The sequence below is a fragment of the Maylandia zebra genome, linkage group LG3 (assembly GCF_041146795.1).
Source record: "Maylandia zebra isolate NMK-2024a linkage group LG3, Mzebra_GT3a, whole genome shotgun sequence".
NCBI classification, from domain to species: domain Eukaryota; kingdom Metazoa; phylum Chordata; class Actinopteri; order Cichliformes; family Cichlidae; genus Maylandia; species Maylandia zebra.
In genome coordinates this window covers 46,265,260-46,289,756 of record NC_135169.1, presented here as the reverse complement: position 1 = coordinate 46,289,756, position 24,497 = coordinate 46,265,260, and the positions used below count along the sequence as shown (strand labels likewise).

The window sequence follows — 24,497 nt, the reverse complement described above, 5'->3', positions numbered from 1 at the left end:
TGTGCTCACCTGTAGCTTCTGGCAGGTTGCCATCATCTTGGGCCTCCTCTGGGGGAAAATCTGTTGGCCCTTGAGGTTTCCTTGACTTGGCTGATTTCTGCATTGCTATAACCTATTGGCCTGGAGCCACTGCTGCCACCATTTGTGATGTAGCATAACTTAAGCAGCAAGGAAGGTGATAAGTAAATAGCATTAGCAGACAATTGAAGTTCTTTTTAAGCATACTTTATTGCTAGCATCTCCCTTTTACCATAAAACAATCAATCAGGCATGCAAAAATCCCACTGGCTTTATACAAGACTTTGCCCACACCTGACCTCGTTAGCCCCTACCATTGAACAAAATAGGTCAAACCAAATAATACAATTCTAAACAAAGAACAGGAATAAAGTCATGCATGAAACTGACAAACTCATTTACTCAACTAAATGGTTTGTAAAGTAAAACACTGCATACAATATAACTCAAAAGGCTACTTTAAAGAAAACAAACAATACTATACAAAATGAAAACCCTCCATTTGGTTACACCCAGTGATCCAATCATTGACCTCATGACCCTATATAAACAGGAAGTAGTGGGCGGCCCTTCCCATACACCCGTCTCACATACAGGACCTGAATGCACAACATGGACACCATGGTAAGTATAACCAAAGCAACATAAAGAAACATAATTTACTAGACATGTGTCTGTAAACAGAAGAAAATTCAGATGATCTGATGGTTAGTAGTGGTGATGGGCAGATGAAGCCCCATGAAGCACTGGAGCTTTTCATCCAATTGGTTCACCCCAACGCGAAGCTTCATGAAGCTTCATTTGCTCTAGCAGGACACCTACTGGACGTAAAAATAATAGCTGGCATGAATTTGAAGAGTGTGGCATTTTGCACACAGCCTGTAAATGTCAACAACAAAAGGAGTGTGTAAAACATGTATATTGTAGTGATGGCAGTATACTGTGTATATTTATGCTGGCAGTATGGAAAATGATTATTTGCGGCAAAGTTCGAACCGCTTCATGAACCAGTCACGTGGTACAGCCGGGCAGCGAGGCTTCGGACGTCATCATTTTCAGCTCCTCCCATAAATGAAGCAAGCCTCGATACGCGCTTCGTGGAAACGCCCCCTCCATTACTCGACACACGCTCCGAAGCCTCGATACAGAACGTCCCATCACTAGTTAGTAGTGTTTGCTTTAAAACACATGCATGGATGTAAAGAATGTAACTACTGCTACCACAAACAAAACCCGGGATATTGTGTGTTAAGAGAAGTTACACCAGCACTGTCTAAATTAAAGCATTATGGCTGACTGTAAAATAACAGAACACAGAATAACAATATACGCAAGTGACAAATGGCAAATGAATTCTGTCCTAGCCACTTTGTCACAGATAGTCGAGTGTGTTTATGCTTGTCTGTGTGAAGAGGATTGTTGGAATAGTGATGATGATGTCCGCTATCACTGTCAGTTGTCAGTAAACACTTAATCTGGCTGATGAATCTTTACGTGACACATTACTAAGTCAGTATTATTAAGTCTGTAATTCGGCACCATTCTTCTTATTTAACGCTGTTCAATCGGGGGACGCTCTCTGCTGAGGAGAAAAGCATAAATTTGTTTGTAAATGGATTATCCACTGTCGAAAATGAGGCAGAGCTGTTGAGAAATGCTAGGAGCTAACTGGGTGCTAACCGTGTCATTCAAATACATTAACTGTCGTAATGTTGGCAAAGAGAGGAAATGACGTAAGATTTGCGCATGCGGGGTACCGATCGGGTTTCTGGTACATATATTTTTAAATATGTAACTTTCTACAGGACTGAATATAATATCTTTATGTAAAAGCCTGGAGCCTCTGGGGAGTATCCGAGTATTTATAACATTACACAAACCAAAGGTCTCCATCACAGTATTCATGAAATGCTGGGTTTATCCATCTCCTGGGGCGGGCCTACGGAGGAGTGCAAAGATTTCCCTGTGAGGGAGCTGCTGGTGAAGATGATGAGTCCTGCTTGATCAATGCGATGAGCTTCAGTGTTCCTGGTGTTTCTTAAATGAAGCCTCTCTGAGTGGGTCAACAGAACTTCTGGTACAGGACAGCTGTGATGAAAGAAAGGCAAGAAGTTTCTCCAAACCTCTGGACCCAGGAAACCCAGCTTGGTCCTGATGGTCTCCCTCACCAGTTTCTCTTCAGGGTGAATGTAGCTGTTGATATAATGTGGACTCTATTATTAAACGAAAAGAACAAATTAGACTACACTACTGAAACGTTCTGCTGATGTTTTTAAAGTTTCCATGTTACCAGGCTGTAGAGATTTAAACAGTTTTAGATCCATTACACTCACAGTCTTAAATGTTAAAATCTCAAAGGACAGAATTACATTTTTAATATTAACAGTAACTCTGGGCCTCTGTGGAGTGTGCAGATGACCTCATCGCTGTCTAAAAATGGATAAAAATCAAACTAAGATGTGCTGAATCCTTCAATAATACAGACTATTAGAGTAACAGGTGTGTAGCATCGCTAACTAGCTAGCAACAAGCCTCCAACACAGTGCGTATGCTTGCGGCTAATCTAGCAAACGAATTAACAACAGAGTGATTTTAGATGTTTTAGAACTATAAGATGATAAGCTGTGTGTCTTTTTTTTTTTTTCTAATAACAGTGACATGGTTGTATTTACCTTAATTAAACGAGTCGTCAGTCGCGGTAAACCAGCAAAAAACTCGAGCCGCCAGGCTACGTAAAAAGTGTAGAGGGGCGTGTTGCGGTCATGTCCAGCGGGGGTGTGGGCGGGAGCGTTATAAAGTCGCTCCACCTCAAGTCACTACTGCGCAGACTCGGGCTCCAAATTTGCAAGATAGCAGCCTCCACAAGCGGGATATTTTGGCTTCATTTTTCATTTTTGCACAGTGGTAGGAGGCGGCGCCGAATTACAGACTTAGTAATGTGTCATGTGAAGATTCATCAGCCAGAATAAGTGTTTACTGACAATTGACAGTGATAGTGGACATCATTATCACTATTCCAACAATTCTCTCCACACAGACAAGCATAAACACACTTGACTATCACTAAATCAAATTAAACATGCATTTGTAATGACGCTACTTAAGTTTACAATACGGTTCATTTGCTCGGTCAGCAGGTGGCGGTATCTTCGTACACTGGGGAGTAAACTGCTATTAAACCAAACAGAAGAAGAAGAAAAAATCTGCACATGCGCAGTACGGATCGGGTAGACCCGATTTGTACGGTCCGACTTTGCACATGCACAGTAAGGATCGGGGAATCCTGATCCGTAACTATCTTTTTATTTTTCATTTTTGTCTACATTATATTGAAATGCTTCATTATTGCAAACATTTTAAGAGATACTTATTATTCTTAACATCTTAACAGATACTCTGACCCATAACTATCGTAAAAGGCTTTGACCGGAAGTAGACACCGTTCGCACATGTGTGGTACCGATCGGGTATCTGGTTCGGATCGGGTAGTGACACGCTCTCTCACCCAGGAAACACACAATCACAGAGAGAGCGTCACCCTGTAACCATGACAACCATAATGCGTCCGCCAGAACATAGCTGTCAAACAAAACCCAAACATTTAGTTAGTGCATTCTGGACTTACTGACCAATCAAAACACTGACAAAACACTTTATTCTTTAAGTCACACACACATTGTTCTGTTTTATACATGCAGTTTATGTGCAGCTGAAAGATGGGACGCAGGTATTGAAATACTGACCTTGAAATTTACCGACAACCTACCCTACTTCTTCAGTCTTAACTGCTAATCTATGTCAATATTGACATTTCAAGGTGTTCGAGGTATATAGGGCCTAAAAAATTGACCAAAAATAGATTCAGATTATATTATTGATGATGATAACAACACTTTGATAGAAAAGCTGGCTGAGATTGTATATTTTGGTAGTATGGACACTGCTCAGGTGAAGCAAGAGCATAAACTCTGTGAGCCTGATTCTTTAAGGTCCCTCAAGCTCATCCCAAGCTGATTGATTAGACAGCCAATGTGACAGAGTTATGCACATTTACAATCACAAATGTCTGCAAGTACTCTGGATCATTTTCACAGGGAGAGGAACAGGACTGTTTGAATGAAGCTGTGAGGAACATTAAAGTAGAAGAGACCCATGTTTAAGGGACAGAATAATGTTTCTTTAATGTTTGCAAAGGCAGCAAAGTTGTAGAACACAAGAGTGTGACTGAGTGTGAGATGGGTGTTTCAGGGAACGAGGGAAGAAGGAAGCAGCAAGGTCACACACCGGAGGGAAAATAATAAAGTAGTTACAATAACAGCCTGATTCAGTGTTCAGCAGTCATATCAGTGAAACACAGCCTGCCCCACCTATCCTCTGTCTCTGTGGAGTTACATAAACCTGGGCCAAAGAGCAGGAGTCAGTTGGAGGTATAGGCGGCCCACAGACGTACAGACGTATGCAGCTTTGAAGAATTGAAAAGAACACAAATTCATTCAGCTGAGGAGAGAACTAGCTCCAAGCTCCGTTTCTGTGCAGGTCAGGCTTCAGCAGTTATCAGAATCAACCTCCGAAGTCCACAACAGAAAAAGCTTTGCATAAAGCAGCAGATAAATCCCATTACCAAGCATGTAAATTCTACTTACACCAAAGCATAGCATTAACCTGCAAGCACTGCTCCAATGTGATCACATGTGGTTCGTCATGTGTATGGCAGGAACAACTAACGAGGCACTGGGATTCGGTCTCTGGTTAGCTCAATCTGCGAAAACAAACCTATGCATTCTCCAAGCAATGCCTTTCCCACTGAAATTAATAAAGTTAACGTCAGGTGTGAAAAGCGTTTGAAACTTGCGGTTGTGAATACAGGTCCTTTCTAATAAGTTTGTGGAGACGAATGTTAGGAATTATATCAACCTGTATTTCCCGACCTTGGTTCATGTCATTTCTTGTCATCAAGCGGGCAGGTTCACCGTTTGTGGTGTTGGGATTTATGTGGCAGTATTATTGTAAATAACATAGTACACTGTGTGCTACAAGTGGTTTGTGCCTTGGGTTTGGTGAGTAATTTTTTTAACTGTAATTAGCGCGGATGCAGCTTGCTAACTAAGTTTTCCAGTGTTAGCTGATAAATTAGCATGCAAACACATGCTGTTTATCTCTGAGGCACGATCACTTTCCTTCATGTCTGTGAAGGTTCTCAGTCATCCAGGTCAAGTCTAAGTCTAAGGAGCTTGGATTTAAAAGCATCTGGACTTCTTTAAGTCGTTCATAAAGAAGTCAGGTGAACCACTCCAATACACAGACTTAACAATGTGGTGTATGCTGTACAGTGTAGCGGGGAATGCCCAGACCTCTACATTGGAGAGACCAAACAGCCACTTCACAAGCGCATGGCACAACATAGAAGAGCCACCTCCACGGGACAAGACTCAGCAGTCCATCTGCATCTAAAGGACAAAGGTCACTCTTTCGAGGATGCCAATGTTCACATTTTGGACAGAGAGGACAGATGGTTTGAAAGAGGAGTGAAAGAAGCCATTTATGTCCACTGTGAGCGACCATCTTTGAACAGAGGCGGTGGTTTACGACACCAACTGTCTGCCATCTATAATCCAGTTTTGAGTTCCCTCCCCAGACGCCTTAACGCCCACTCACATCCTGTGACCCACACCTGTTTTCACACTTTGGCTCATGTGATTAGGTAGAGGATCATCAGTGGGTCCTTTTGTCCCTCTTTGGGGGGTTACTCCCACGGGGTTTAAATCTGGGACTCTCTGCCATTTGACCTTAAAACAGAAAAAGCTTCTCAGATGAGAGGTGAAACGTCTTCAAGCAACTTAAAGAAGTCCAGACACTTTTCTTTGCAATCTCCTTAGACCACTTTCATTCATGTTAATCCATGTATTCCGTGTGCACGCCCGTCTTCTCACAAATGACCTCCTAACAGGTTTGGGCAGCACTACATATCTCATACCATGGAAAAGATAGGATGATATTCCTGGATTAGGAAAGCTGATAAAATTTTACTTTCACATCCAAAAGTAGAACCAAATATGCATCAGCTTGAGAATGCTGAGCAAGCCAGAACGGATTTTTGAGATGAGATATCCAGACAAAGACATCCAGTAATGTGTTTTGGATATTTCAATATCATAAAAACCCAGAAGCCTAAAATACTGGAAGGATTGAGCAGGATTAAAAGCAGGATGTGGCCTGTGGATATAGTCAGCTGTCACGTGTCCCTAAGTAGAGACACAAAATGTCTCAAGGGAGAAAAGGAGCAAGGCATATGTCTGAATATACGTAGAATCATGCAGAGGGTGCGATGGGACGAACAACATCTGGCATCCGCAGCACGCTGCAGCACATCCAGCAGATGGAGACAGAAATGCTTTCATGGGTGGTTTTGCAGACAGAGAAGCAGCTGGAGGCTTAGCATACAGGCTCAGAGTGCTGGACTTGGGGTGAAACCCTCCGTGCATGGTCAGGAGCTTCCTGGTCCTGATGTCAGTGGCTTTTATCTCCTAGGTAATTAAGGTGCTATGGTTACTACATGGCTATGAAAAAATGTCTCCTCCACATAAAATAACACTAAAGTATTATTGTTTTGCTCATCTAAATTCCATTTCATTTGTTGCATGGTGAACTTAACACACTAGACTTTTGCAGTTATCCAAGCTTTGTTAAGATCATAAACTCAGGAATGCTAACACTTAAACATGAAGTCATTTAGCTCAGCAAGACAAGTGAAGCATCAAAATCTTTGAAGTACTGTGTTTGAGCCACTGAGTTTGTGCATGTTTGTTCTTTTCATTTTTTTTCTTTAGACACTTTTACATTTTTTTTGTTTATTTATTTGTTTATTTGTTTATTTTCTCACTGATAAATAGGCATAAAAAGCAATCCTTGAATGCAAGGATTTCTCTTGCTAGAAGGTCTAATAAGAATCCAGGTGTCGGACCTGCATCTGCAACTGATGTCAAAGTAACATCACTGATTTTGATCCAACTTTCATTTTGGAATCGTTATTCAGTTATAACAAGACATTGAGCAGAGACCACAAGCTGAAGGGCATCCATATACTTTTAAAGAATGCAATAAGAATCAAGCAAATACAAAGCAAAGCAAAAATACATAAAAAACAACAATAACTGCAAATGTGTGCACATAAATAGCCATCATCAGTTTACCAGCATGCCTCCATAGGCTGTATAGGTGTATATAACAGAAACCCAGTGTCTGCTGAACCCCATGTTGATGATTTATGGCTGTCATGTGCTGATCTTTAATCCTTTTCTTAGAAGTGTCATGCTTGAAGCAGAATTAGAAATCCATCTAAATGGCCCTTGCTTTTTTCAAATAGCATGAATGATGGTAGTGACGTCTCTGTTAATGATTCATATTGGGACATGTTGACAAAAGTGATGGTATTCTTCCTCATTTGGCTCCCTCTTGCTATCTGGCGCCATGTACAAGGCCCGCAGAAAGAAGTGGTACATGCAGTTATTGCATACCGTTCCCTGTGCAGACACGAGCTAGGGGCAAGGATCAAGGGAGTTAAATATACAGAAGAAACAAATGTTATCAAATAGTTCATGTTCAAAGCTATAACAGCTCTATAACACAGCTGATTGCTTGGCTGTGGTCATTAAACATAGTCCAAGTCAATCTAAACAAAAACGCCTGGAACAAAAGTAGAGTGCAGAGTGGAGTACGACCCTCTGAAACAACCACGAGCTTTCTCAGACGGAATCTGAGAAAGTAAAAACAGACTGAACACGTCGAAGCTGATCCCAAATCAGATAAACCGTGAAAGCAGCTGTGACTTTTGTGATGGTTTGCTAAGTATTGACGCAGTTACGGTGCCATTTATTTATTTAAAAAAAGCCTCAGTAATAATAAATGTCATATGAACTTGCGCCTCAATACTGTATCACTGGCATGTCAACACCCTGACAACTGTGGTCATCCATGGGATGAGTCCAGAAGGATCCAGGGCAGGTAAACGCAGATACTCCCAAACTTTTCCTGCTATCTTACAGGTAATGCATGAAAGGCATTACCTAAGGCACCAAAAAACAAAGCAGTCGGTACACATCAATGAGATTTTAGCTGTTAGATATGTGCAAATGCCTCCTTTTGATCTTTTACACCTTTTAAAAGTAAACACAGTTATTGTTTACCTCACTCAGTTGCACTCAGTTTATGTCCTGATCCTGTATTTATACTGAACCGTAAAACAGCTGCAGATGCCAGAGGCTCACAGGTTGGTTATAGAGGTCATGACAGAGGCCGGGGGATGTAATGACCATCTGGCCATATTTGGTGGATGCTTCACATGATGGCAAAGGTGCCCTCAAAACCTTAATGCTATGTGTTCACACATGGCAGTGGCAACGTGAGTAAATCAGAGAAATACACTAATTCATACCCTCCTCATCATCATAAATAGTTAGAACTTAACGTTAACATCTAACAAATCGCCCAGTAACCCATTTAGGGTAAAGGTTAGGTTGGAATGTTCCTCTTAAATGGAACTGGTGTCCCTAAATAGAAACATGTGGTGTGAATGAGACACGGCGGGTCCAGGGATCATAGGTTTGAGCCATTTTATTCAATATTTGTCACACCACAACACACACCAGCCCCTGAGTCCCCGTGTTTTTAACCATGCGGGCGTGATTAAGGATGTTGACAAAACATTAAGACAGAAAAACTTTAAGGTCAAAATGCATGAACGAGAGTTGCTAAATCAGCAGCTTCTCAAATTATGCTGATTTAGCATGTGGGTAAAATCCAACTCAAAGTTGATGCTTACGCGTAAAATGCTGATAAAAATTACATGTTTAAACCTTTAAAGGGATATAGAGTAGAACAAAGGAGTACTGCGGAGCAGTGGCATGTGGCTCCGTGCCCATATTTTGAATACTGCAAGTGTTCTTCATCAAATTCACTGACAAGTTGTTGACTTGGGCATTTCCTTGGATTCACATCACACTATTGTTTTAAAATCAGCTTTACAACATTTAGCATTTATTACGAGTCACTGAAACAATCCAACACTAAATATTTAGCAGCGACACAGAGATCAGCTAAATAGATATGCACAGGAAATGGAATATTAGCGGTGAAACAGAATATTTACAGTGAATAATCAAAGAGTTTACAGAAGCAAAATGGAAATATTTGACATTCTTCAATTCTTCCCCAACAGCCCACTCACTAAACCAAACTGAACTGGATAAGAAGACACAAATATGGATGACTGGTTTCATCTCAAAATCTTAATTTGATATGTACATTCAGTATAAACAGCATTGCCATATAATCATTATTAACCAAAAACAGATGCATTTTTGCTCATAAATAACGTTCTGTGTAGTTTGTGTTTCCTTCATTCTTCTAGAAGGTGAGCACTTAATATGAAGATGGTGTCAAAAATAGCATTAAATTAGGACTGTAGATAAAAGCTCTCTTCTCTTTGCATGAAACCCATAATAACAGTTTATAAAGACATTTTCTCAAGTGATAAAATTCATGTCATTGTACATAACATTGCGACGTAACATTGCAGCATGGTGTTCATTTTGTAAATTATGGCCCGATTTAGAGTAGAATAAATAATAAAGTGAAGCATGCATTAGCGTGTGGCTACCTTGTGATTCACAAGTGTCTGTCACTTAAAAAGGTTTAAAGAAACAAAGATGCACATTGTGAACTTCTCACCTCGAATGAAACCAAATGGTGACGTTATGATAACAATGTCCAGTGTTTACATATCCATATATGTATTTATAGTGCTTACACCATCAGTATGTTGTAGTGTCTTGCATGTATAGAACAACAACAAGTTTCACTTCACTAAAAATGCTACATTAATACAGCAATGTGCATAAATAGTACTCGCTATGTGCACAGAAGTACTGCCAGCTGAACCCTGAAATCCCTGAAACCCCCAAATCTACCTTATCATTAGGAAAGAGAAGAACACTTTCTTACATACACTTATCATCATAAGAGAAGCTATATCTTCCAAGGTTACTGAAAAGAAATTGTTTGTAGAGTTGAGCTCTATTAGTTTCCACCAGTGAAAGAATATAATCTCACAATCAAAGTAGTTACTTAAAGGAACACAAAGCCCCGGCTCTGATATTGAAATGCCTTTTTATCACAGCTCTTTCACTTCATCTTGGGACAAACTGAACTTTCCTCTCCGCAGGACGCATTGTGTCCCTGCTGAATTCTCTGAGGTAACCGGGAGTGGCTCCAGAGCAGAGGAAATGTGATTAAATCAACTCCTGTACTCTGGAGGACACACTGTGGGGAGAAAGTCAGTTTTAGATGTGTCTAGACCAAGTGCGCCCCCTGCAGGGATGTTAGATGGGTGTATCTGGCTGAAGAAGAAGAGGCGTGGGATGCTGCTCTTCTTTTCAGCTCTCTGGAGATCTGGAGCCAAGATAGCGGATAGCAGCAGCAACCATACAGACAGTCGCTCCACACACTCCCCTGTGAGACACACGAAGAGAAGCCTGAACGCAAGTGGGAGGCTCAAACAAAAGGTGAACATTTGCATTTAGGTGTGAAAGAAACGCCATGCAGCAGATTGGTACTGCAGTAAACCAGCACGATTACTTAAAGTTAGACTACAAATAGAGTCAAATATTTACATTATAGTTTTGCAACATTTCTTTTTGACAAAGAAGGCCAGATTTCAAAAATGCATGTAGTGTGGATAAAAGCAGGCAGTATCTTTGTCAGTGCATGAGTACTAAGTGTTCTTGTGTTTCAGTGAGAATCCTTTCTCTGAGGACATCGGCTTTCTTGCAGCCAAGTCTTTGCTCATAGCAACAGAGAAAGGACTTGTCAGTAATGTCAGGATGAAAATGCTGGTGGGTGAGATTTGATAAATCAATAAAGTCTGAGAAACAGCAAAACAGCCGATGTTCATTCCATGCACAGCTACGGCATGTGATTTTTCCCTTCATGATACTGAGTCAGCAGAGCAACTTTGAGGCCAGTTTCTGTCGGTTTTCTTTCCCTACTATCACTCCTCACTCTAGAACAGCAGGTCTAGCCTTGTGTAAGTTAAACTTCTAACTTCATTTTGGCTTGATTATGATGTAATATGACCTTTACCAACAGACAGACTGCATTAGGCCTAATTGGAAGTTTTGTGTGGGTCTGGGAAGTTTTGACAAATGAAGTCCTGTTCTTCTGTTTTGATTAACAGATACATTAGTCTGTGCACTGCACCTCTGTGGTTTATGGATACAGCTAAACAAGTTTTTGCTTTGTAGATCATCAAGTGATCTATTAGTTGCATGTGCTCATAGATTAGGGCCAGAATTCTTGAAGTCCAATGCAAACCTTTTGTACAGAACTGACAAAAGGAGGAAAGTACACTGTACTCCTACAGAAAAACTCCAAAAGAGCATTTGTCTTCCCTTCAACTCTTTGTTTCTAGCCAGCAAAGCAGACTAAACCTTTTTAACACTAAGACACTGGTTAGAAGACTTGCCAGCTCATGCTCATGCCAGCCATAAACTGTTACCGACATCTGATAAACACAAATTACAAACACTTTCAGGGTACACATCAGACAGATTTTTCGCTATAAACTACGTCAGTGTCATGCTAATGATAAAAGACAAGTGAAAGAAAAACTGGAGAATTCAACAGCTCGGCCACGTTTGATGTGTTTCCGCAGTTGAAAGACTTTTGCGGGTATTTTGACAAGTCCCTGGCAATACATCAGATAAAAATTAAGATATTTCACTTTCAAGCCCAAAAAATAATGAGAACAAGTTGTACCAAATTCCATGCGAGTCCATTTATTAGACAGTTCATCTAAAATGCGAATCTCATAGTAGCACTACAAGAAATCCTGCTGGCCTTGGCAATCACCAGTGTCTACTCCAGTGATTCTCTGGGAACCATGAATGTCTATGAACAGTGAAACTGGGGGTAACTGAAGAAACATAGCGGGATAAATATATTTAATTTTTTAAGAAAGATGGCTCTGAACGTCAGCGTATGTAAGGAAGTTTTATTTTCATGGTATGTACCGTTAAGGCCTTATCTCTTTTCTCTTATGAGAGAATAGTTGCCTTGTTTCACAAACAGCCTACATGCTGGGACTTGTTTTCATAAGAATTTTTGGCACCCTCCTAGCTCATGCTCTGCGGTATTGACAGCCACTGACAGCCCACTCCACCTCCATTAAAGCCAACATTACCAACCACCTCCTTCTCTCCGATGGCAGCGCTCCAGCATCTGCCTTGCTGGCCTTCAACCACTCCCACCATATCTCTCCTTTTCTTCACTGTCCCAGAAAGGACAGGCTGGCCTTATCCCACATCAAACTGAACATTTGTTGTTTGCATGGGAAACAGCTGTTTCATATTAGCTGAGCACTGATCAGTGACGGCGACCTGATGTCTATCAGGAGTCTGTGTTCACACATCCAGGTGGATGAGTGCACAGTGTGGACAAACACAGCAGTGAGGCAGTAGGTGGGTGCCGGAGCAATTCAGTACTTAGTTGTTTATTCATTTGTTTATTCATGGCAGTTATGCACGCTTATTTATTTAATAATTAACAAATATCTAATGTTACCGCACAGACTAACAATGATGTTTGCGTTGCTCAAGTAATAACTGGTGTCATTACGATAGCACGTAGTGACGTTGGATCTATTTCTCCTGTGTGCTGTTATTGTGATTCATCACTTATATACCTCAATCTCCTCAGCTACAGTCAGAATTATGCAAAGGCCCAGCAGCTCTGTGTAATTGAGCTGGGGACACAATGCGCTGCATTGGGAAGCAATCAGTCACATTCTGTTTATCATGACATCAACTACAGCTGCAGGGATAGATTCTTTCATTTGAATGAAAGACTTTATAATCGCTAACAGTTAGAGTAAAGTTTAACTTGTCTTCCAGACTGAACATGGAAGAGCCCTGTGGTAAACGGCTCTATCATTTATTCACTGAGGAAACTGTGACAAAAGCTTTAATCACATCAGTGTCCAACACTGAATTTAAACAGAATATGCCTACATCCTGTTAAATACGGCCAACAGAAGAAGTGAGGGAAACACTGAAACCCGCTTATACAACAATACAGACCCACATATGTTTTGCAGAACAGCTAAGTTTTATTAATACATCTGTGAAGGTTCTCAGTCATCCAGGTCATCGTAGTCAAAGGAGATTGCAAAGAAAAGCGTCTGGACTTCTTTAAGTTGCTTGAAGACGTTTCACCTCTCATCCGAGAAGCTTCTTCAGTTCTAAGGTTAAATGGTGGAGAGTCCCAGATATAAACCTAGTGGGAGTTTCCCCCCACAGAGGGACAAAAGGACCCCCTGATGATCCTCTAATCGCCTGAGCCAAGGTGTGAAACTGGGTGTGGGTCCCAATCAGCCAGAGTTTCGGGTGTGTTCATTGTGAAACCTGGCCCCACCTTATCATGCGAATTCCTGAGGTCAGATGGCCCAGGATGTGAGTGGGCGTTAAGGCGTCTGGGAAGGGATCTCAAAACTGGATTATAGATGGCAGAGAGTTGGTATCGTAAACCCCCGCCTCTGTTCAAAGATGGTCGCTCACAGTGGACATAGATGGCTTCTTTCACTCCTCTTTCAAACCATCTGTCCTCTCTGTGTGAAGTGAAAAGCAGCTCCCCAGGTTCAGATAGTAGTTTCGAATATTATCACCAGTGAAGCACATGGGAAAATATATTTTGGAAGACATGGAGTCAGTCTTTTTAGGGGAATTTAAAAAACTTGTAGTGTCCAGGACAACGAGACATGTAGCCTTTCTATGTGATTGTTAGCCTTATTAGCATTAGCAAAATGTTACTTTTCATTAACTAACCATTTGTGTTTACTAAGCAGCAACCTCTGGAGCTCTGGACTCACTAAAATGTGAGTATCGAGTATTTTATCTGTATCTTAGCAGTAAATAGTTACTGTCTCTTTGAAACCAAAGCTTGCTAGCACTGAGTTATAACTTTAGCTTAGTACTTCATCTTGTCAGTCAAAGACAGTCATTTCTACCTCAAAAAAAGAAAGAAAAAACATTTGCCACCACTCCATTGTCCATTAAAAATTGATTTGGATAGGATTTAAGCCCAAACACTGGAAGAAATAAGAACTTGAATCAAATAATTACAAAACTGCTACAAAGACCCACCTTGGAACTTTACAGTCTAAGGCACAATTTCTCCAGCGCCTTAGGCTATAAAGTTCCAAATTTGAGACTGACTGGAAGACATGAACTAAAATATCTATTTGTGCATATTTCTTTAGGTTGTATTATGTAAGTGTTATGTGAGTGTTACTGGAGGTTTACTTATTTCAAATATACATATACTGAGATTTTTTTTGTCATTAATGTTTAATTTTATTATTAATTCTATTATTAATGTTTTGGTGAGGCTCAGAGAAGCTAGCTGCCCCTACCAACATAGCAAAATTGGTATGGGCCGGATCTGGCCCACACAATGTGCTTACACATGGCCCACATACCGCAAAGAATGATGGCCCTTTGGCGGCCCAGACCTGGTTTGCCAGAGGTGGCCCACACATGGGCCAGCACAAGGCCAGTTGCAGACACACTGGTGGTCCTGTGCTGGCCCATGTGTGGATTACCTCTGGCAAACCTGATCTGGGCCACCAAAGGGCCATCATTCATTGCAGTATGTGGGCCATGTGTAAGTTGTGTGCAGCCACGGGCCAGTTGCAGACATACTGCTAGCCCTGTGCTGGCCCAGAACAATTTCAGTTCTGGCCCCAGATGTCAGCCTAATGTTTACCTTAATCAAGCCATCTAATAACAACATGTGCCGGAACATAATAATGCAAAAGTAACACAATGAAACTCTATTCAGACAGAGTAGAGTGGACTGACTCTTACGCAGAGCTTTTCTACTCTCCTGGATTACTTTCTAACTAGATTCATACACATTCACACTCTTGACATGCAGACTGGAGGAGCCAGGGGTCGAACCATTAACCTTCCAATCAGTAGGCAACCTGCTCTACCGCCTGAGCTACAGCCACCAACTAGCAAAGATGAGTAAACCGTCACTAGGTTTTTGATAAAGTGTACACTCACAAACCTGTCCAACCTGCATTTGAAACGTTGGCTACCGTAGCAGTACAGTATTGCAACATGGCATTTGGGTCTTCTAACTAAAATAGGAAAATAGGAACATAAATAGTGCCATCATTGCCAGACCTGCCCCACATCTGGTTGACATAACATCCTGCCATAACACTGATCAGTCAGAAGTGCCAGCTTGATGCCAGATCTGGGTCAGACCTGCTTGCTATGTGGGTAGTGCGATTAGAGATGCTTAGACCTCACAGGTTTTATTTTAAAATCTCATGTGAATCTCATGTGATTTGAGTGTGGTATATCTTAGAATTTCATCAGGAAACAATTTTATGGGTTTGTTTTTGTTTTTTTCTAAAAAAAAAAAAAAGGCAACAGTTATGCTGTTTTCTAGTACCTTTATGCCATATCGCTGCCTGACAGACGCCCTCATGGCAAGAGAGGCTGGTGGTACACAGCCTATACAGTCCAGCAGAGGTAGGCAGGGGCAAGCTCCCACTGCACTGGTCACTTTACAGGTAAAGACTGGGAGGCAGCACAGGGCAAAACAGCCTGCATAGATTACATAAATACACTATATTAAATCACTGACAGGTAATAAGAGTTCAATCCAACTATCAGTCAATCACTGGGGATCAGCAAAGACAATGTAATAATTTAATATACTTACAGTCGCCCATGTCTTTGTAGCACTCACACAGACCAGTGCTCCATTGCCCTTCCTCTTGAACCGTGCTCTGTGGCTGAACCTGTACCACCTGTCGCAACATTATTGAACTATTCAAAAGAAAAGTGGATTAACATTAGAAGATAAAAGATAAGAAGAGAACTATATTATAATTGCAAATAAATTCCTTGACGATGCTCATTACATGATGAAGTTTAGTCCATCTATCCATTTTCTGTTGCTTATTCAAGTTTGGGTCAGAGCAGAGATACCCTGATATTTCCTCTCCCAAGATCATCTGTGGGGACACTGAAGAAGCATTCCCATGCCAACCAAGAGATTTAATCTTGCCAGCGTCGTGGAGAGATACTATCCTGAATCTGCCCTCTATCCTTCTCCCGGTAGCACATGGTAGGAAACACCTCACCTAGGAGGCATCAAGGAGTCACCCTGATCAGATGCACTAATTACCTCAATTGGCTCCTTTCAGTGTGGAGGAGTACTGGCTCTACTCTAAGCCCCTCCCATATGACCAAGCTACAAAGGGTGGTTGGACTACATTGCTCCTTCTGAACATGAGGTTCAATTCATCTCCCTTTGTCCCGGACCACTGCAGAAGGTGTGTAAGTGGGATTGAAGACATCATTCTTTCTACCACCAAATTATACTCTCTAATTTGAGGTTAGCTGTCCTTGCCCACTCTATGCAGTGTGAGGAGGAAGTCACTACCCCTTCCTCTTTCATCTGATGATTAGCTAGAAATACCTTGAAGTTGACCAAGTCTTTGCTTTAGCTACTGCCAGGGTTATATTGTCAACTGCCTCCAGAGTCCCACGCTTCACAGGACTCCTTCTTCATCTTAGCTGCTACCTTCACCTCTGTGGTCTATCTGGTTTGGGGTTTTACTGCCACTCAGACATCAACTATCTTGGAGCCACAGCTCCATAAATCAGCTTTGGCAACAGAGGTGCACGATATGAGGGACTCATTGTGGACCCTTGGAATGCTCTCAAAGCTTTACCAAAGCTGGGATTTGAAGATCCTGTGGAGCAGGTTTTTCCCAGACACTCCTTAAGAGCCTTTACTGTACATAGAGTAAACCAGGTTTCTCCAGCATCTCCCACTGCCGCCTGATCCAACTCAACACCAGGTGGCAATCAGCTGATGCCTCTGTTTCTCTCTTTACCAAAATGTCTAATACATACATGGTCGCAGGTTTAATGATAAGATTACAAAATCAATCCTCAAACTGTGTCTTAGGGCATCCTGGTGCCAAGTGCACATATGGACAGTCTTATGCTCAAATACAGTGTTTGTAATTGACACACTGTGGTTAGCACAGAAGTGGAACAAGAAAACACCATGTGAATTCAGATCACTCAGGTCTTCCCTCCTAATCACACTGTCATTGTCCATGTGAGCACTGAAGCAGTACAGCCGAACAATAGTGTCCCCATCATGCGTACCTTCAAACATATTGCCCAGGGACTCCAAGAAGGTTGAGTACAAACATGATATGGCACATGAGCACAAATGACAGTCAGGACCTGTTCCAGGATCCAGGTCCAAGGCACACAGAAGCAATTCTCTAATCCAGTGGGGGTGAAAAACCCAATCTGCAGGTACCAAACTGGACAAATACAAGTCTACCTACTCCTGCTCACCACCTCTTCTACCAGAAGTCATATTTCATACTCCTAAAGCCAGATCTAACCAGAAACCAGGCTCAGGGTCACCAGGATTTCCACCCCGACCCCTGCCTGATCCACAAAGTATAAAACTCCCTGAGTCGGGAGGTCACCACAGAAATGAGACATTCCCTCATTCAAAAATGAAATTATATTATCAATAGCTTAGGAATTAGGAAAATAAACACCTGTGAACATTTTTGCAGTTATTGTAGCAATGAGTTATTTTTTACTTTGTTTATTTATGCCCCAGCATAAACCACGCAGATTAACTTCTCTACACAGCAGCAAAAAAAAAACCCCAAACAAACAAAAAAACAGGTACAGATGTACAAACTAGCAAACTTTTTGTTTGTGACCTCAGGAGCAAGCTGTCCCTCACTCATTAAAGTATTAAACACTGCTGTCTTCTAACATAAGCTGTTATTTAGCTTTATCTCTTCAGCCACATTTCAGTCCCCGAGGAGATAAAATATTCCACTAGAACTCTGCTCAGGAGCAGACCGGGTTACAGGCAGCCTTCCGTCTGAGGAATAATTCACATCGCTGTTCCAGAGAGTGTGGAAATGTTCAACCAGACATGATAGAATAGATGACTCACCTTATCCAAACTGTTGTAAGCCAAGTTTTGTGCTCTACTCTTTTTCACTTTTTCTTTCTTTTACTCTTCCCTATTTTACTTACATATCTGAATGCTGCTCATAAGTCACCACCTGACTGTAATGTTTTGGTGTAAATATGGGTGAAACGAGACAAACAGGCCTTTTTGCTGACCTGCAGTGTGCTGAGTCCAGTGAGAGGTTGGTTAAAGTGTAAAAAGTAGTTTAGACACGAAAATTTGTAGGAAGCTGTGTAAAATAAAACGATTGCATAACTCAACACCTCTAATTTAGAAAATTAGTAGTTTGGAATTTCACCATCCGAACAGGGTTTCCAGTGATTCTTCTTGGTAAACCATTTCACCACAAACAATGTCTCCACTATGATATCTGATTTCTCATTTCTTGTTGAAGTGTGCAAAACATTTAACAGGAAAGGCCCATTCACTAACGCTTACCCTTATCACACAGAACCTGTTCTTCTCTTGCATCAGGGCTAAAGCTGAGACGAATGATCATAAAAGAGATTAAAAGAGGTGACATTCCTCGTAGGCAGTAAACAGGTGGGTATGAAAAATATAAGAAAATGGAGATTATTGACAGCACAACTGACAAGAAATAGCTAGAAAAGAAGAGAGGGGGATGGTGAGAAGGACGTTAATATTTTCATAGAAGATAGAAAGCACTAAAAATAACTCAGTCTCATATTGTGTTTTATACTGTGGTGATCTGTTGTAATACTGTACTTAATATTTCACAGGCCCACAGAGTAATGTTCTCATTTCACAACCAAAACGCAATAGTTGTGAAATAAAGCAAAGCTAGACTTTGTCATTTTGGGAAACACCTATTTTCTTAGTTTAAACTTAGAAAGCAAAATTCCAGTAAAATCCCCAATTTCATGGTGTTTATATCAAATTCTGACTCTACCATCTAAATGTCACAGCAAAAACTGTCCAATGTAGTTCAACAAATGCAACAAAATTTTTAGCATGAACAGAAAAGGGAAGGAGAGGCACAACAGGGTTTTACAGCCATCTGTAAACCATGGTTGTCATGGTTTGGAGCTGCATTTTAGACAGTGGTGTTGGTGCTATTCAAAATTGACAGAATTATAAACATTGAAATTTACTGTCAGTCTTTAATCTAACATGCAAGAGCATCTAGACACTCTTGATGCATGCTCAATCATCTAAGTAAGTAAATCCCAAAAGGTTGATTCTGTTCATCTGGACGTAGCGTTTTCAGTGGGAGAAACATTTCTTAAATGATCCAATTGACTTCTTCAGTCTCAGCTGACTGCAGGTTTCCCCAACCTCATAAACAATTCATTGGATGCTACATCCAGATGAACAGAATCAACCTTTTGGGGCCATCTGGAAAGAAACTGATTGATAATTTGCAACATGATTATGATCTAATCCAGTCAAAGCCTACCTGGACAGAAAGAAACACACAATGGAAGACTATCAGTCATGAATTGGCCTCTCCAGAGCTTGGACCTCAACATTACTGAAACAATGTGGGATCATCTTGACAGAGAATGGAACAAAAGGCAGCAAACATCCAAAGAAGAGCTTTGGATGTCATTCAAGAAGCCTGAGAACTATTCCTGAAGACTACTTAAAGAAATTACAAGAAAGCTGCCCAACAAAGTTCAGTCTGTGTTGAAGGATAAAACCAGCCATACCAAATTCTGACTTTCAAGCTCATTAGAATTGTCATCTGGTTTTGACTCATTTAGTTTGACTTGTATATTGTATACAAGTATATATTGTGTTCCCACCTATGTTTGAACATATTTCAACTCACTATGACTATTTCCTTTTTTCCTTGAAAAATGTAAAGAAATGAGAGGAGCCTCAAACCTTTTGCATAGTCGTCTCTTTAAAAATATACGACCTGACTATTAACAGTATGAACTGACAAGAAGAAACAAGATGAGAACTGAAAAGGGGGACAGGCTGGAATAATTCTATATCCTGTTATAAAAAAGTATAAAGCTCCTTGAGACAACTTTGTGGCACTATAGAAATAAAATAACTGAACTGAATAATTAGAAAAATGAAAAAGAATGCAGTGTGGAGACAAAAAGGCATAATTCTATGTAACAGTGGCGATTGTTTCATTGAGACATAACCACAGTTTCATAACCATCACATGGCTTCAAAGCTATACGTGCTTTAATGACATCAGGGAAAATCCTTCCCTTTTCCTTTAACTTTAATGTAATTTTGAATGGAAGAACTGAAACTGATCTCATTTTTTGTAAATATATGATGGAACCAAAAAAATAATATAATAATACATACAACAATATGAACACAAAACTCTGATGAAGATCTGTTTTTTTATTTACAGCAGTAGAAAATTCACAAACATATAAAAAGATTAATATCATACAAAATGTAATTTTATATCAAGTTCGTTTATAATTCCACTGATTTATGTCAGAGGGGTGTAGCAGCTCCCCCAAACACACTTCTGTGGCAGAATCGCAGAAGGTCTGGACGCTCTACAAAAGACAAAAATTAAACAACACCAACTTAAATATCTTTACTGAACATTATTACAGGAAACATGAACCTCAAACAAACATGACTGCATTTCACTTACTGCCTTGTTTTCCTGAGCTGCAGAGGCATTTGTTCAGAGCCTGTTTCTCTTTGCTGTCTATGGGTAGGAGTGGTTGGGGACACCTAAGTTTGCCCCTGAAAGACTCTGCAAGAGAGAATAGAGGTGGTCACTGAAACCATTTCACTCCAGTCATTGCCAGTTAACCAACTTTATGTGGCATCATGGTAACGTTTACAACGGCACAGATTTGCAGTCGATCTTTTCAAGATAGGACACACTTCAATGTAGCATCATAGCAGCCCTGAGGACTGCAATGTTGGTGTTTGTGTGTTTTGTTGCAGTTACAACTGCAACAATGACATTACCAAACAAAACTGTAATGGGTTTTGTAAAAGCGCTATACAAATACAGGCCATACAGGCCAAAACTGCTGGTAACTTACTTGTGCATCTGCATCTGAGAATATCCTGTTTGGTCACACCAGACTGAGCAGCAGACTCTGCCCTCAGTGAAAAAGAAAAGCAAACAAGTGAGAAATCATTTATACGAACGTAAAACATTATCCATCAACCCCGTGTAACATTTCCTCTCAAACTCACGGGCAGTGGTGCACAATAGTTTACATTTAAAATGAGTCAGTTAGTTATCGTCCCGTTGGTGAGTAAAACAGCAACATAACCATCCATGCATATAAAGTTCAAAACTAATGATCCTCGTATGTACCTGTGCTATCACACAGGCTGCTGACCAGAATGATGAGCAGCAGCGTCATCCCTGTGATCCTGGACATGGTGGCGAAGGTTCGTCTGTTCCGTCTGACGTGTTCAGATTCTTCTGCAGAAGACGAGGATCTGAGTTTTATACCCCCGCAGTGAGTCCACGCTGACACGGTGTGAGGAGCTTGAACTTACAGATCAGTCCTGACATGTTTAAGGGGGATGTTTTCTTGTTTGTTTGTTCAGATGCTATCTCAGCTCTGCATGGATTCATCTGTAAAATCTTAGAACTTATCCAAATCGTTGGAAAACTGAGTGCTGGCAACAATTTTTGCACGGTGGCATCACTGAGGTGTAAATTTAAAACCAGGCTTCATCAGAGAGAGACTCAATGGATCCTGAACAGATGTGTGTAGGAGAGTTTAGTGTAAGACCCACTAGACCCAAAGAATCATTTGGTAGTACATTCTAAATGATAATGAGCCAGACATGTTGTTGCACTGGACTGTTTATTGGTTAATTTATTTGTTAGATGTGATTGGACGCTCCATATATGGAGTTTTAATGTTTTAATGCTCTGGATATGACCCCTTCTTTTTTGTTTAGCTGGAAAAAACTACATGAAATTGTTGCCAAGATGGCTACCGCCAAGTGGACTTGCTTCTACAAGCCTTTGATGAACATTAGAGACAAAATGGTGCTTTGCCTGCAGAGTTCTGCTACAAATCTGAAATCAGATAGATCGTATTGTTTGGAAAAACAAGCCTCTGTGTTCCCATGACTGCTATCACTGCTGACCTGCAGGATTTGGAGTTCACAGATAAAACTCTAAAAGGACTTATAACCCACAGGTTTTACTTCACTATTCAGTGACAGAGAGTGTGCCTGTGTTGGCACAATGGGCTAATGTCATTTGTTTTCATTAGTGCTTTCAACTCAAGGAAATAATGACTATTAAAGTTTGAAAGTTACACAAAATGATTTGCAAAGGCAGGTCCTATTGTCCACATATGCAGCGCTGGTGTGCTGATATCTGAATTTCTCTTTGTCTTGGCAGATAAAGTTGTGAATCGATGCCTCCATCAAACAAAGGTTTTGTCTACTTCTTCAGGGGCCACAGCTAACAGAAATCAGCTCGAGTAGCATTAAAAATACTGCAGCCTGAAAATATATTATGTCTGCTCAGAAATGTAGGACCTGATTATTAACAGTAACTGACAATAAGACAAGAACAGGACGTGTGAGGCTAACATGTGAAAAGTGATTCTGTGTCTTGATTTTGTTGTTTTATTGTTGTTTTCAGTTGAAGGCATAAAAAAATAAACCTTTAAAAAAAAAAAGAAGATGAACATTATCATCAGTTTATATATCAGTGGACATTCCTGCCTGTGTGGTGAGGGTTTTGTAACAGCATTGAAGAAATGAGTCATTTATTTCACAAGCATTCCTGCCATTAAAGCAACACACACTTTGATGATATTTAGGGAAAAATGTCCATTTAATGTCTTGTTTAACTCTGGGTGACATAGAAACCACTCTCACTTTTGTGCTGAACTTCTTTTACTATAGTTCAACATGAAGATTGGAGGCCAGGCAGCTGGGAAACAAGTAATCCTCCATAGAAATGATTCACTATTAATCAGTGTATTTATGTCATTGTCTCTGTGAAATCTATGAACACATTTCAGAGTGAGACCAGATCATATATAACAATAATTGCTTCTCTTTCATGTTTTTAAAATTTCAAAATACTAAAAAAAGGACAAAAAATGAATAATAGGATATTAAAAATGTTCATTTTATTTGTTTTCAAGGTTGAGGGCTTTTTCAGTTAAATATGTGGAAACACAGAAGGAGACGAGACTCTATGTAATAAAAAAAATAACTGTCTTTATTTACAATTTCAGAAAAAATCACAACCATCTACATAACAAGATTAATGTCATACGTAATAGGATATTAAGTTTGGTTAGTCAGTGTCTGGACTTCTTTATCTCAGAGCAGATCAGCAAGGTTGTATTTCTTGATCACACGGCAGAACTGCAGAAGATCTGAACGCTCTACAAGACAAAAAAAGAAAAAAAATGATGACAACTTCGTATATTTACTGAATATTATCACAGGAAAGAGAAACATCTCTCTTGACGGGATTGTGTTTCACTTACTCTCTTCTTGTATTTTTTTGCAGGCGCATTTAAACACATCTCGCTGCTTGTTGTAGTTTGTGGGCACGAGCGGTTTGGGACACTTAAACCTGCCTGTGGAAATCTCTGCAAGAGAAGACAGCTGGTCACTGTAACTGTCTCCACATAAAAAAGGAATGTTTTTAATAGCAGAGAACTTAGGAGAAAATTCCCTAAATGTTCAATTGGAAACACCATCACATACGCCCATAGCAACACAAAGAACTAAGATATTTGTTTTGTGTCTTTAAATTTGTTTTTGTTTGTTTTGCATTTTTTTACGCAAAGAAGATGAAAGTGGTCACTGGTCACTCACCTGTGCATCTGCACTTGCGAATATACAGGGATACTCCATGGGAAGGAGCTGCAGTGGAAGAAGATAACAAATAAGACATCAGTCATGTGGAGCAGCGATACCTTACCCATCAGCTCTGTATAACACCAGTGTCACAGTCTACAGTTTAACAGAGTCACCTGTTTACAGCCATGTTGCAGAGTAAAACTGTGACATCTACATCTCTGCAGAACAAGTGAAAAAGAATAATCGTTGCGCACCTGCGCTGCTGCACAAGCTGTTGACGAGAATGACGAGCAAGATCGTTACCGCGGTGATCCTGGACATGATGCCAAAGGTGTTTCTTCTTACTCCGAAGTGTTTAAAGTGTTCGTTGGGACGACGAGGAACTCTGAGTCTGGTGATTGCTTATGCCGACAGTTATATAGCTGCCCAGACGGTGTGCATCCACGTGGGGTCTACAGTTTGTGTTTCAGATCAGTCTCGGCATGTCTAAGAATTTTTTACTTGGATAATCTCTCAACTGTGCATGGGCTCACCTGTAAAATGTGATAAACATGGAGATAACACCCTCTCAAAAACTGTGAGCTGAATGCAAGTGACCCGGAGTATTGTTTTCTTTTCTTTACTGGGGTTAA

At 40.6% G+C, this 24,497-nt stretch overlaps 3 long non-coding RNA genes across 3 annotated transcripts; 1 reads left to right on the top strand and 2 right to left on the bottom strand.

Moving 5' to 3' along the window:
* The first annotated feature begins 153 nt into the window (after window positions 1-153).
* On the top strand, window positions 154-23,702 carry LOC101476598 (uncharacterized). The gene is made up of 3 exons (XR_013096947.1): window positions 154-642; window positions 21,405-21,536; window positions 23,570-23,702. It is a non-coding gene; the product is annotated as an uncharacterized LOC101476598 (long non-coding RNA).
* On the bottom strand, window positions 20,454-21,548 carry LOC143416553 (uncharacterized). Its single transcript, XR_013096945.1, has 4 exons — window positions 21,389-21,548; window positions 21,108-21,164; window positions 20,705-20,809; window positions 20,454-20,603 (listed from the first exon to the last, which is right to left on the bottom strand). It is a non-coding gene; the product is annotated as an uncharacterized LOC143416553 (long non-coding RNA).
* On the bottom strand, window positions 23,175-24,236 carry LOC143416554 (uncharacterized). The gene is made up of 4 exons (XR_013096946.1): window positions 24,120-24,236; window positions 23,881-23,928; window positions 23,547-23,651; window positions 23,175-23,441 (listed from the first exon to the last, which is right to left on the bottom strand). It is a non-coding gene; the product is annotated as an uncharacterized LOC143416554 (long non-coding RNA).
* Between the last annotated feature and the right edge of the window lie 261 nt (window positions 24,237-24,497).